The sequence below is a fragment of the Notamacropus eugenii genome, chromosome 6 (genome assembly GCF_028372415.1).
Source record: "Notamacropus eugenii isolate mMacEug1 chromosome 6, mMacEug1.pri_v2, whole genome shotgun sequence".
Taxonomy (NCBI): Eukaryota; Metazoa; Chordata; class Mammalia; order Diprotodontia; family Macropodidae; genus Notamacropus; species Notamacropus eugenii.
Window position 1 is genome coordinate 378250659 of NC_092877.1, and position 14489 is coordinate 378265147.

At 47.8% G+C, this 14489-nt stretch overlaps 1 protein-coding gene across 4 annotated transcripts in view; it reads right to left on the reverse strand.

Annotated features, from left to right (window-relative positions):
* The window catches only part of HDLBP (high density lipoprotein binding protein), an 83478-nt gene that overhangs the window by 38904 nt on the left and 30085 nt on the right, over window positions 1–14489 (reverse strand). The window contains exons 1-3 of one of the 4 annotated variants that reach the window (XM_072618793.1): window positions 6383–6508; window positions 3053–3183; window positions 1973–2033 (exon numbers count right to left, since the gene is read on the reverse strand). The gene's annotated coding sequence lies outside the window, so the exon portion shown is untranslated. Of the gene's footprint in view, window positions 1–1972; window positions 2034–3052; window positions 3184–5384; window positions 5408–6382; window positions 6603–14489 lie in introns of those variants that run through there. The other 3 variants (XM_072618791.1, XM_072618794.1, XM_072618792.1) reach the window with 3 other exon arrangements.

A 14489-nucleotide genomic window follows, 5' to 3' on the forward strand; every position in this document is an offset into this window, starting at 1 on the left:
AGATAGAATTCATTCTCTTTCCCCCTAAATACTCCCCCAACCCCCCTTCCTATTACCTCAGAGGGCACAGGCTCCCACCCCAGGAGTCATCCTGGCCTCCTCACTCTCTCTCACCCTCCCACACATCCCAGTTTTTGCCAAGGCCTGACCTCAGCTCAGCAGCACTGCCACCCCCTCAGTGCAAACCCTCAGCACCTCCCACCTGGATTGTGGCAATAGCTGCCAGGGGGAGGGGTCTCTTCCCACTCCCGTCCATCCCCCACTCAGCCACCAAAGTCTGATCACATCACCACCATCCTGTGGCTTCATATGACCTCCAGGAACAAATACAAAGGATCAGTTTGGCATGCAAAGCCCTCTGTAGCCTGGTCCCCTCCGACCTTTCCCCTCCCATCTTCTCATATCGTACTCTCCACCACCCAGGGATACTGGCCTCCATCTCTCAGCTCCATGCATTTTCTCTGCCTGTTCTCCAAGCCCAGAACACTCCCCCAGCTCCACTTTCACTACTGACCTCCCTCGCTTTCTGTAAGTCCCAACTAACATCCCACCTTCTACAAGAAGTCTCCCCCAACCCTCTTAAGTCTAGTAGCTTCCCTCTGTTAATTATTTTCCACTTAACCCTGTCTACACCTTATTTCATCTACATTTGCTTGTACGTGTTCTCCCTCCCAACTGACTATGAGATCAGACGATAAGAACTGCCTTTTGTCTCTTTGTATCTCTAGTACCTAGCACTTAACAAATGTTTATTGATCAACTATTGCAATAGAAAAGAATTAATTCAACAGAAAGGGACACAAAACACGAAACCTGTTAGGACCCAGTTATATTTAACATATACTTTAAAAACACTTAACAATGAGTAGGCCAGAGGAGAATGGTGGGCAGTAGCTTTCAGTGCCCACTCTGCCCTCACTTGGCTCCTCATTCTACAGCTTCCAAGAATAGGGAGGTGACAGTACTGTGTGCTCTTTCCCCGTCAGATCTTATCTTGGGGGGTGGGGGAGCACAGTTTAAGAACATCGATGAGAATATCTAGTGAAGAGCTAGCCAGATCATGAAGGCTGGAGGATCATCTGATAGAACTGGGGTGGGGGGGAAAGAAGAGCATGGCGGAATCTCTATTAGTGGAAAAAAGAAGAGCAAGCGTTGGTCACAGAGAGGCCCAATCTTGTCACAACCACAGCTGCCCCAAATAGGCATGCTGGCCTTGTTCTAGAGGGAAACAGGTTGGACTCATGGCCACCAAGGCCTCTCCAGAACCTCCCTGGCAGATTCCAAGCAGGGGCTGACTTGGGGGAGGTGGGGGGGTCAGGCAACTAGAGGTTGCTAAACTTCCCTATCATGTCCATGAATCCCCAGCTCCATCTTCTCCCTAGAAGTACTCCCAAGAAATGTCCTTGGAGTCTTTCCTCAAGCTGCCTATTCAAGAAAACAAAGTCAGAAACAGTTCCTGAAAGGATCCTTGGGATGCCACAAGGGCACAGGCCAGTCAGCTAGTCAAGGAAGCCAATCTCCAGCCCCTGGGACCTGACTAGCCCAACACTCCCAAACACCAAAGATGAAATCAAGTGTAGTTATCTTGTGTCCCTCAGCAGAGCCAGAAAGAGGACCCAGTGTCCCCAACTCAAAAAAATTCAATTCTGTCATTTTTAAAGGTTTTTCCAAGTTACTAAGGACAAAATCTACACTCCCAAGACAGTTAAGTTCCAAATTCAGCAGGCCCACCATGTACCAAATTCAAACCTAAGAAGGAAAATAAAAATGGATCCAAATGTCAGATGATGCTCCCCCCCCACCTCAAAAAAACAGGACTGACTGAGAATGCCAACTTCAATGGCATATGAACAAAGAAGACGACAAGCTGGAGTTCTGTTGAGGGAAGGAGTTTTTTCAGGAACAATAATGTTGCAGAGGAAGGGCAGGCCTGAAAAAGTAAAAAGTCTTTCAAGAAGATATGTCCACTCACCAGCTAAATGGTCAGTAGCCAGAAAGTCCGTCCTGTTGCTGCCTGTCCGTCAGCCTGCCAGCTTGCGGGAAAGGGAGAGAAAAAGAAAAGTTACCATCAAGGTTAAAAACCCACAAGGCCCACCCCTTTCTACAAAGCACTGGGGGGTGTGCACCAGCATGCATCACTTGGTGCGACTTCAGACACCCACTTTCTAGGGCACTTTCCTATTCCCTGACCAAACCCAAACCAAGGCACAAGGGAGAGCCAAGTTCAGCTACCCCCAAGTCCTTGAAGCCAGTGTAGCCCAAAGCATCCTATGATCCATCACAAAGGAAATTTCAAGTGGAATGCACCTCCCCTGGAAGAGGCCTCATGAGGGATCTGAGAAGACATAGCAGCCACTAGACACAAACATAGCTACAGCTTCTGAGAAAGACCATCCAAAGGAGACCAGAAGAAGAAAAGGCCAGGCCTGAGGCCTCAGTAATTCCAAAAGGCTTACACCGCCTAAGCCCTCCCCTCCCCCCCATCCCAAACCCTAATGGACCACTTCATTTCAGGAGCTGCTGTCAACCAAAGTGAGCACCGCCATCCCACTGCTTCTGCGACTTCAGCTGGCTAGTCCTCAGGAGTGACACAAGACCTTAACTTTTTCCCCAACAGTGATAGAAGAGGGCCCAGAAAGCACCTATGCTAAGAACTCAGGACTGTACTCTGCCCTCTCGGGGCTCCCCCAGCACCAAATGACCTCCATCTACCCTGCTCTGGGCAGACATGACCCTCTTTGCTAACAGCTCTGCCCCCTCCACAGGGCCTTTTGGAAACCCCAAAGTTTAGGAAGAAAGCTGACAGGATTAATATCTCCCAAGGACACAACATTCTACAGTTAATAAGGTGTCACCCTCACAACAACCCATAAGAGTAAAAGCTTCTGTGACTTCATCATGGCTCCCCAACCCGGCAACACAGGGTGCTAGCTATCCACGGCTTGGAGCGACTCCCTCTCCCAGGCCTCACTGCAACTGAGGGCACTGCCTGGCCCTCGAATGCCTCCCCAGCCCACAATGTCAGTGTCCTCTTCCACACGTCACCTCTCACCTTGACTTTGGCAATAGCCTCTTTACTGATCCCTCTGCATGCAGGCTCTCCCTTCAAAGTTATTTGTCTAAAGCACAGGGCTGACATTGTCACTGCCCTGCTCAATACATTCCAGTGGGTTCCTCTTGGCCCTAGAATAAAAGTGTCCCAAAAGTCTTAGTGCAATTTAAATAGCTTTAATGGATTAAAACTGCATTAAGATTTTGGAACACTCTGTACAAATAAACTCTTCTGTTTAACTTACAAAGCCCTTCACAATCTGCCTATTGAACACTGCTCTCCTCTAAGAATTCTACATTCTACCCCAAATGGCCTGACTGTTAGTCCCCATAGGGCACATTCCATCTCCCTTCTCCACACCTTTGCATAGGCAGGGCCCCAAGCATGGCAGGGAGCATGGAGATTAGTCTTGTCTTTCTAGAACAACTCCTGGAACATACTAGATGCTCACTGTTGACTGAACTGAGTCAATTTTGCCCAGGGTCACTAATAGTTTTAGAACTGGGTTTTGATTCCAGGTTCTAGACTCCATGAAATATGCCATACTCTACCTGTAATAAAATAACTGATATTATATAGCAGTTCAAGGTCTGCAAAGCCCTTTGTAAACTTAAAATCACATTTTCTTAGCATTTCACATTACATAGCAACATATAATAACTAAAGTGATATATTAATATTTCAATGAGTTTTAATGAAATCGAGTGGGGGGCATAGCTTTGTGGCCCTGGGCATGTCACAAGTTTCCAGCCTTGGTTTTCCTCTGTAAAACGGTGATAAAAAAGCAAATGAGCTAACACCTGTAGAATGTTTTACAAACTGAAGAAACTACACAAATGCTAGCTCTTATGGCTGTTTTCTGAGCCCATTAGCCCAATCAATCTGGCTCCTATGGACCTAACTCTCCCTCCACTTCATCTGACTACTTGATAAATGCCAGTGGCTCCCCATCACCTCCAGAATCAAATATAAAATCCTATTTGGCATTCCCAGCCCTCCATAAGTTTCCTTGCTTCACCTTTCTAGTCACCTTCCCCTTTTCCCCTGCTCCCATACTATGGGACCCTGTGGCACTGGCCTCTTTGCCTCTCCAAGCCAACTCCTGGTTTGGGGCATTTTACAGGCTGCTCCCTATGGCTGAAACTCCTCTCCTCCTCATCTCCACTTTTTGGTTTCCCTCAAGTCTCCAATGAAAACCAGGCTTCTACAGGAAGCCTTTCTTGATCACTCCTGAAATTAGTGCCTTCTCTCTGGAGATCCTCAAATTTATCCTGTATACATGTGCTTGTTTGCATGTTCAGAGCAGACAATGTTTTTTGACTTTCTTCATACCTCTAGCGATAAAGCAAAGCATAAAGCATGCAGCGGGCAATTAATAAATGTTTGCTGATTTGTCTATGAGGTACTACAAGTACTGACCCCCAAACCAGGTAACTAAGGCTGGGAAAAGGTCTCAGACTTCAGAGATGACAATTGAACCCAAGGCTCTCCTGGCTCAAAACCAGAACTCTTTCCATTATACCATGCTGTATATTCAAACTGTCTGCAAAGCAAGAATAAATAGGCCGTGAATTAGGGCATAAGAAACTTTCCAATGATAAAAATAGAGGAGCAATTACTTTAGCCACTCAGAGGGCTTTTATTCCCTGGTTCTCGTCAACTGGCTAAGACTGCTCTTCTGTGAATCGTAAAAATTCTCCAGTAGAAAAAGCTACAGACATAAGTCAGCTTGATTTCTTAGATGTAGAATATGAATCCAGAGTTTCAGGATCCTAGAAGCCATAATAGTGGTCTAGAAACCTGCTCAGGAGACCAGGACCAAGTCAAGTCAGGTCAGAATGTGGCTCAGGGTATCTCTCCCTACAGTGTGTGGCCAGCTGAGAAAAGAGGAGGCTGGGCTTCCCTGTTTCAGGGGCATTTGAAGATTTGCTGGTTTTTATTTTAAAAGGTGGAGTGGGAACCCTGCAGAAGCAAACTGTGATTCCCAAGTCCTTAAATGACTGCATTTTTAAGGTCCCCCGCAGCCCTAAAATCTACAATCTTAATACAACATTCAAAAAGTACCGAAAGTGGCCATTATCACGCCTGTCCCAAAGATGTATGCAGCTGGCCTATCAAGGTGATCAACCCCAAGGTCAGACAGAAAATAACTCTTGGACGGGGAAAGGGGTAGAAAGCAAACATGACAAAATGCAGGTCACCTAATCACCGTTTCTCCTGTGGAACACACAGGCACACACACCACACCAACCTGATGCCAGAGATCTAGAGGGGGATGGGAGGGAGCGAAGGATATTACAATTACTAAGATGTTGAAAGACCCCATCCATACCGGTGCCACATTGTAGAGGGCATGTTGCTATGGGGCCGGGTTCGTGGTCGGCCATCAACACTTATTAAACGCCTATTGTGTGCCAAGGAATGTGTTTAGAACACAGAACCAACTTGGTGGTATGGAGCATTCCGACGCCCAATGGCATCTACCCGCGGAACCCCCCCTCCCCCCCAGGTTTCCATGGGCTTGCTTTGGAGTGAACTTGGGCACATCTAATCAGAGAGCTCCAGGCCGCTGCCCGCGGAGGTCGGGCCTCCCGGGGTCCCAGCTGACAGAGGCGCCTCGTTGGGCCCGGGGAGCCCCTTCGAGGGGGAGCTGGGGTGGAGAGGCTCCCCTTCGGACTCGGCCCCCCGGCAGGCACCAGACGCAGACCCAATCTAGGGCCGAAGTCGTGTCCGGGCCGGCCCCCGGCCCTCGGCAGGTGCCCCTCGCCCCGCTCGCTCCCACGCGTGCCCGCGGGGCCTCTCCGAGGTGCCACCTCAGCACTGGCTCCACCAGCGGCCGAGCCGCGCCGGGGGCGGGGAGAGCCCTTAAAGGGCCAGTGACCCCGCGCTGCCCCACGGGCCCGACTCTGACTGTGGGGGGAAGGAGGAGGGAAGGACGCCCCCCAGGGCCTTGCTCCAGGCTGGGCCGCAGGGGCGGGCCCCGCGGCAACTTTCCTGCGGGCGGCCCCCGCCCCCTACCACCCTCTGTGTCACAACCCCCGGACCCCCTGTCCTCCTCCTCCCGACTAGGTCAGTCCTGGCTGAGGGGAGGGGGGGCCATGACGCGGCAGCAGCGCAGCCCCCCCACCGCCAGGCCGCCCCCCGGCCCCAGCCCCGCTCATGCGCACTGGTGACACGTAGTGCCCCCCCCCCCCCCGCCTCCACGTCGGCAGCGCAGCGCGGCCCGGGGGGGCGAGCCCCAAACTTTGTGCGGCTACCCAAGGCCGGAGGCCCGAGGGCGCATGGGGCCGCCGCACCCACCCTGCCGCCTGCGCCGAGGCCCGCACTCACTTTGACCAAGGCTCCGCGCACTCCGCTGCCGCTGCCTCCGGAGGAGAGCCTGGACGCGCTCGGGAAAGCGGCGACTCCGCTTCCTCATCGGTATATACGGGCAGCGGCGCCAATGGCGGGCGGACACGTCAGAGGCCCGGCCTCCCGGCCCCGGCCCCGGCCTCCAGCGGCCTCCGCGGCCCAGCCCAGCCCTGCCTGGCCCAGCACGGCCCGGCCCGGCCTCCCGCGGCCGCGCGCGCGCCAGCCCACAGCGCCCCCCGCAGGCGCGCTCCCTGCACTGCGCGCGCCCCCGGCCCGGCCCACCAACCAATCAGCGGCCGCCCCGGAGCCTCGTTTCGGCCGCCTCCGCCGCCCGGCAACTTCGCCCCAGTAGGCGGTCCGGCAGCCGGCCACGTGGCGGCGACCCCTGGAGCCCCGCGCGCCCCCTGGCGGCCGGGCGGCCAGACGGAGTCAGCGTCCAATCACAGGCAGCCCGGTACAAACCCGAAACGAGGCTCCGCCCAAGCTGCGGGCCAAGGACAGGGCCAGGCGCAGGCGCGCTGCGAGGACGGAGCCCGGAGCGAGCGCCCCCCACTGGCCACCCCCTGAATATGCCTCAGTTTCCTTATATGTGAAATGAAGCAGCTACCTCGCAGGGTGGTTGTGAGGTTCAGCTGGAATACTTGTGAAACGCTTAGCAAGGTGCATACAGCATGTGCTTAATACATTCTCCTCTTCCTCACTCCCTCCTGGTTCTTAATAATACGTAGATTAATATAGTAGTTTCACAATAAATTCCGTTTTAATTAAGCTTCCCTCCCCCCCATGGTTCTGTAGTATTCATGGTTTGTTACCCCGACCCCTGCAGCGGACACAGAGGATACATCGGTTAAGTCCCATGGAAACGCATGGGATTCATATTCCAACAAGGAAAGGGGCCCAATGATCTCAGCCACCAAAAACTGGGCCGCCAGAGTCCCCCTGAGGAGCAGGGATGGGGCAGCCCAGAGGGGCTTTAAGAACCCCCGGACGGCTCCTCCTTTTACAGATGGCCCCAAGGCAGGGGCGACCTAAATCAGGGAGCAGGGCCGTGGTGGTTGTGCACATTCGTGCAAGGGAGCGCTGCTAAAGGGCAAACACCTGCGTAATCGCTAACCACCACACACAGGTGAGCGAGGACCCCAGGCCTAGAGAAGGCCAAACGCGTTCCCTGTTTCGCGTCCATTGATTTCAGAGTCTCACCCACTTCAGAGGGACCCCCTCACCCCAACACCCAACAATTAAAGGCCGGAATGCTGGACAAGCACATGCCGCCTGTGAGCAGGCCTGACGAGATGAGCAAGGAAAGCGATGGGCTGGGGGGGGGGGGCCCTGCGACACCCCCTCGGGCAGAGCCCCGCGGTGGCGAGAGGAAAATTAGGGAATGCTGAGGACCAGGCTGCAACCTGCATCCCAGGAGAGAACGTGCAAACCAATGCGTTCTCCTAATTAATGCCAGGCCAAGTGAAAGAAGCAGCAGCAGCAGGCGGCGAGGTACCTCCCTAGTCCCTGGGGGATACATTGTTTTCAAGAAAAGTGCCAGACAGTATCTGCCATCAGGTGCTTTGCTTCCTCGGTTCTCCCAGCACCAGCTGTTCCTCCCCCAGCACGCACTCAGCGGGCAGCACTCCAAGGCCCTGCACACCTCTCACCTGGACTTGCATCACAGCCTCCTCTTCCTCCCCCCACCCCCAACCTTCTGACCCTGAAGCTCCCTCACCTTCCACCCCCTCCTCCCACTGGTGAATTTCTCCGAGAACCTTTTCTTAATATGGGAAACAATTTCTAAAACCAATATCTAACATTATCTTTAAAAAAAAAAAAAGGCCTTTCCAATAAATTCATGGCAAGACCATCCATCATCAGCGCTACTATCTGATACAGTGTTGTCCTGGAAATGCTAGGTAGAGTAACATGGTAAGAAAAAAACAGCAAAGAAGTAACAGAACTATTCCTTCCTGAAGATGATACAATGTTTTGCGTTCAGGAACCCCAGTTACACAACTAAAATGAACTGAAATACTTAAAAACCTCAATAAAATAACAGACCATAAAATAAATCCACAGAAATGTCTGTTAGAAGGTTCCCAATAAAATACAAAAAGAAAACAGAAAAAAATTCAATTCAAAATAACTTCAAAATATACAAAATATTTGAGAGTCCCCTCACCAAGTCAAACACAGAAATTATATGAACACCACTAAAAAACACTTTATGAGAATAAAAGACAGCTTAAATAATTATAGAGACAATTTCCCACAATTGAGGCATACTAAAGAATAAGAGTGACAACACCGTATACTTAATTTGGAGACTCAATAGCACACCAAAATAGGCAGGAATCATTTACAGAACTGAACAAAATTATAAAAGAACAAAATTTGGTCACGGGAAATAAGGAAGGGAGGACTGATGTGGGCCCCTAGAAACCAGAGCTCAAACCACACAGGGGGGTCCCCAGAGTCTTAGGACAGGGCAGAAAAGTGAATGAAGACTCTGGAGACGCCCTATGCCACCAAGAACATCAGAAATCATTAGAACTAGACAAAGGGATTTGAAAGCCCAGATTAGGGGCAGAAGGCATGGGTGCACTGTGGTCCAACCATCCAGAGGCATCCGCTCTCGGACAAAATCCGCCGGCAAAACTGGAAAGCAGGTGAACAAAGTCGGATTTAGAATCCCACCCCACACTCACTAGCACAATAAGCGTCAAATGGATAGAGGCAGATAGAAAATGTCAGACCATAAGTAAAGAAGGGAAGGAACCTTTCACAACCATGGGTAAGGGGAGGAGTTATTAACAAAACAAGAGAGAGAAATACTAAGGAGAACAGGGATCAGGTGGGTTTTATAAAATTGAAAGTTTGTGGAAATTGAAAGCTATGAAAAAAGGCTCTGCAGCAAGGGTCCAATAAGAGTGAACCAAAGCCATTCCCCCATAGGTAACAGTCAAAGGAAGAGATGGTTCTCAAAGGGAGAAATCCAAACTATAAAAAATCATATGAAAAAAGGTTCCCAATACAGCTAAGCTCAGGGATAAAGGCCTCATTTCTAGAATATATAGAAAACTGACTCAAATGTATAATCGTACAAGTCATTCCCCAATTGATAAGTGGTCAAAGGACATGAACAGGCAATTTTCAGAGGAAGAAATTAAAGATATCTATAATCATATGAAAAAATGCTCTAAATCACTTTTGATTAGAGAGATGCAAATCAAAACAACTCTGAGGTACCACATCACACCTATAAGATTGGCAAACATGACAGAACAAGAAAATGATAAATGCTGGAGAGGATGTGGGAGAGTTGGAACACTAATTCATTGTTGGTGGAGCTGCGAGCTCATCCAACCATTCTGGAGAGCAATTTGGAACTATGCCCAAAGGGCTACAAAAATGTGCATACCCTTTGACCCAGCAATATCTCTACTAGGACTGTATCCCCAAGAGATCATAAAAATGGGAAAGGGTCCCACATGTACAAAAATATTTATAGCAGCACTCTTTGTAGTTGCCAAAAACTGGAAGTCAAGGGGATGCCCATCAATTGGGGAATGGCTGAATAAATTATGGTATATGAATGTAATGGAGTACTATTGTGCCATAAGAAATGATGAACAAGAAGACTTCAGGGAGGCCTGGAAGGACTTATATGATCTGATGCTGAGTGAAAGGAGCAGAACCAGGAGAACTTTGTGCACAGCAACGACCACAGTGTGTGAGAGTTTTTTCTGGTAGACTTGGAATTTCGTAATAACGCAAGAACGTATTTAAAAAAAAAAATCCCAATGGTGGTTTTCTAAGGCAAAATGCCTTCCACTCTCAGAGAAAGAAATATGGAAGTCATTTGCAGAATGTAGCAGATCATGTTTGTGTGTGTGTGTTTTTGTGTATCATGTTTTGATTTGTTATATGATTTCTTCCCTTTATTTTAGTTTGACCACATAGCATGGCTATAGTGAAAATGTACTCAATAGGAAAGTATATGTAGAACCTATACAGAATTGTATGTGGTCGTGGGGAGGAAGGGGGGTAGTGGGGGGTAGGTGTGGGGGGGATAAAATCTTAATTTTATGGCAGTGATTGTAAAACATTAAAAAATAATAATAATAAAATTAAATTTAAAAAGAAAAAAAAAGAAAAAAGGTTCCCAATGCTAGAACATCAGTCAATTCAATAAAGAGTCCCTACAGGTCTCTCTCACTCGGAGGGACAAAGACGATGATAAAAATGGTCAGCACGACTGTGGGAGGACAACATTATATGTGGTCAAAGGAACTGGGAACTAATAATAATAACTTGGGTTTATGCAGCACTTTAAGGTTTGATCTTTAAAACAACCTTGGGAAAGAGGTGCTATTATCAGCCCCATTTTACAGATGAAGACTCAGAGGCAGGCAGACTTGATAACCCAGTCTGCGGTCACCCAGATGAGGATGACTCCAGCACTTATCTCCTGGATTCCCGCTCCAGTCCCCTAGCTACCAGCTGCTTCCTATTAATTAGTCCAACCATGCTTGAAAGCAACATGAAACCATACCCACACTTCCAAACTCATTGTCATATTGTACTGACCAATTATATTCCTCTTTGTCTTGTCTGTCTTTAAAAAAATAATCTTTTGTCATATAGGATGGCTCAAAGGTAGGAACACTAGTGAAAATTTTGGGGATCTAACAACAACAAAACACACTAATCAAACTTATTTTTTAAAAAAGATGCCCACAGAATCATGAGAACAATTTATACAATAACTCCAGTAATATAAAGGAAAACAACTTTTGAAAGACTCAAGAACACTGATCAATATTCTTCCTGATCATGACTCCAGAGGAAGTGAGATGGATCAGAGATGCAGAGACACACATCTGACACGCAGTGACCCTGCCAATGGCTTACTTTGTTTTACTCAACTATCTAAAAAAAAAAATTCAGGGGACACTTTTAAAGGGGATTTGGTGAAGCAGTGATGAAGATTTTTTTTCCAAAGACAAAAGAACATCATCAATGACAACAGAAGAGAATATTAATTATCCCATCAGATCTTCCCTAGACGACGGCCAGAGCCCTCCTGAGAGATCTCCAGCTTCCAGTCTTTACTTTCTCTATGCCATCTTCCACACAGCTGCCATGGGTCTTCCTCAAACACAGATCTGACCATGGATTTCCTCCATCAACAATCTCCAGCAGCATCTGATTGCCTGTGGCATGAAATACAAACTCCCTTGACTTGGTCCATCACAACCTGGTCAAGTTCAATCTATTAGCATTTATTTAGCACCTAATGTTCCAGGCGGGTTAAACCCTGGGTTTGTAAAAAAAGGCAAAAACCAACCAACCCCCCAAACCCAACCCCCATCTCTGCTCCTGAAGGGCTCACTTTTGCAGCCTTCTTAAAATTTCTTGTCCTTTACGTGTGGGAATGCCTGGCTACTGCCGATCATTTCAAGTCCTTTCTCATACACTTTGCCCAAGTTGTCACCCCACCCCCATTCTGGCTTCCACAAATCCCTGATTTCCCCATATTCATTTTCTTGCCTCAATCACCATATCTGTGTTCCAGGAATTAGAACATTAAAGGAATCCTTTGTAAATAGTTAGGAAAGACTGTTCACTAAGACTCAACATTGGCTAATGGTGGGCAGATCACTTTCCTTTTCATTCAGGGCCACTAAGGTAGAAATCATGAACATGCTGCAGACTCTGTGAAAGGACTTGAAGAAGTTTGGGCATCCTGTGTCTCTCATGACACCCACCCAGACAAGGGGGCACAAAGGGCAGGAAATGTCAAGTGTAGGAATTCCAGAGAGAAGAATCAGGTTCTAAAAAGTGATGAAGGTCAGCATGAAGGGACGATAGCTCAGATGAAGGCAGAGGGGGCACACCTAGGAAATTTGCCAATATCACAAGGGTGGAAGAGCCAACTCTCATGGCAGACTCCAGGGTCGATGAAACAGGCAGGCCCAAAGTAGGGGTTAAATCATAAAAGCTGAAATCGAAGAGGAAAGAAATGCCAAGTCCTATAGCTGGGTTAAAAAAAGTTAACCTCCAAGTTCAGGATGGAGCAAGTATGCTCAGACATCGATTTATGTGAAAAGACCTTTGGAATTTATGGTAGAAGGCAAGCCAAAAGTCGCTATGACTCAATTTGAGGTGACAGACAAGACAACCAAAGCAGGGCTGTGTTCAGTATCGTCATCATTAACTCACTAATTAAATGATGATAATGATGACAGAAGCAGTGTTTAAAATGGGAGTAAGAGAAAGCCTCCTGGAAAAAGTCAACATCTCCCTCCTGTCTTGGCATCTCAGCAGGGATCTCTTGTAACAATCTTACACACCAACCAGTCAGGACTGAAAGAAACCTCAGGGATCCTCTCAGACAGTTGTTTTACAGATGGTAAAGTGACTGCCCAAACTCTCATGCCTAGTTAGACACAGGTGACTCATTCTCTGCTGCATGAGAAAGTGGAATGCCAGTCTATCACGTGGTCTTCCAGTCCAAAGGGAGACCAACTGTCCTTTCTGTGGGCAAAAAGAGCTTTTATTCTCTGCAACACTGACAGATGCCACCTCAGCCACTCCAGAGCCCAAGTGGCATCAAGCTTCAGATCAAAGTCAACATTGGTAGGACAATGAGTGTGGTCAACAAAGGGATGTGGATCCATCTGGGCTCCACTAATCCAAGCCCCATTCAAGGCAAGAATGCCTTCTCCAGTGTTGCCAATTCCAAGTTCCCTCTGGGGATAATCCATGAGTTTTCAGAGGAAAAAATTAAAGCTATCTGTAGTCATATGAAAAAAATGCTCTAAATCACTATTAATTAGAGAGATGCAAATCAAAACAACTCTGAGGCACCACATCACACCTATCAGATTGGCTAACATGACAAAACAGGAAGATGATAAATGTTGGAGAAGATGTGCAAGACTTGGAACACTAATTCATTGCTGGTGGAGCTATGAGCTGATCCAACCATTCTGGAGAGCAATTTGGAACACTGTCCAAAGGGCTACAAAAATGTGCATACCCTTTGACCCAGCAATATCGCTTCTAGGACTCTATCCCAAAGAGATCATAAAAATGGGAAAAGGTCCCACACGAACAAAAATATTTATAGCAGCTTTTTTGTGGTAACCAAGAACTAGAAATCAAGGGGATGCCCATCCATTGGGGAATGGCTGAACAAGTTATAGTATATACATGTAATGGAATACTATTGTGCTATGAGAAACGATGAACAGGGAGACTTCAGAGAGGCCTGGAAAGATATATATGAACTGACGCTGAGTAAAACGAGCAGAACCAGGAGAACATTGTACACAGTAACAGTCACACTGCGTGAAGACTATGTCTGATAGACTTAGCCCTTCGTAGCAATGCAAGGACCTAAAGCATTCCCAAAGGTTTCTTGAGGCAAAATGCCATCCACATCCAGAGAAAAGAACTATGGAATTGGATTGCAGAATGAAGCAGAGTATTTTCTCCTGTGTTATATTTTGGTTTGGTTTTTCTTATCGTTCTCCCATTTGTTTTAATTCTTCTTGCAACACGACTAACGTGAAAATGTGAATGGTAAGAATGTATGTGTAGAACTCATATAAGATTAAATGCCATCTTGGGGAGGGAGGGGAGAGGAAGGGACAGAAAATTAAAAACTCATGAAGTAATTGTTGAAAACTGAAAACATCATTTTAAAAAAAACCAGATCAGAGTTATCTTCCTCGCAGCGCTGCTGGGAAGGGTCACTCTCATTTCTAGGTCTTGTTACCTCTTGATCTCTCTGCGCAGACATTCGGTAGATGTTTATTGTGTTGAATTCTCCTCGGTTTTGGATTCCTTAACTATCAGGAGGGGAGGGGAGCCCCTCACTTCACAGACTCTGCCGTCTGTCTTTGTACCTCAGGTGAGGGCTCTTTTGTCTTCTAACCACTTAGGCTCCATGATGCAACTTGAAGGCTAACAGACTTAGCACAATGGATTTCTTCTGGAGCTAAGACCTTCATTAAAAATCTATACACTTACAGAGCTGACAAAAAAGCCAAGAGATGCCCCCTCACCCAAAGCTGATGCCCCACTGCACTCC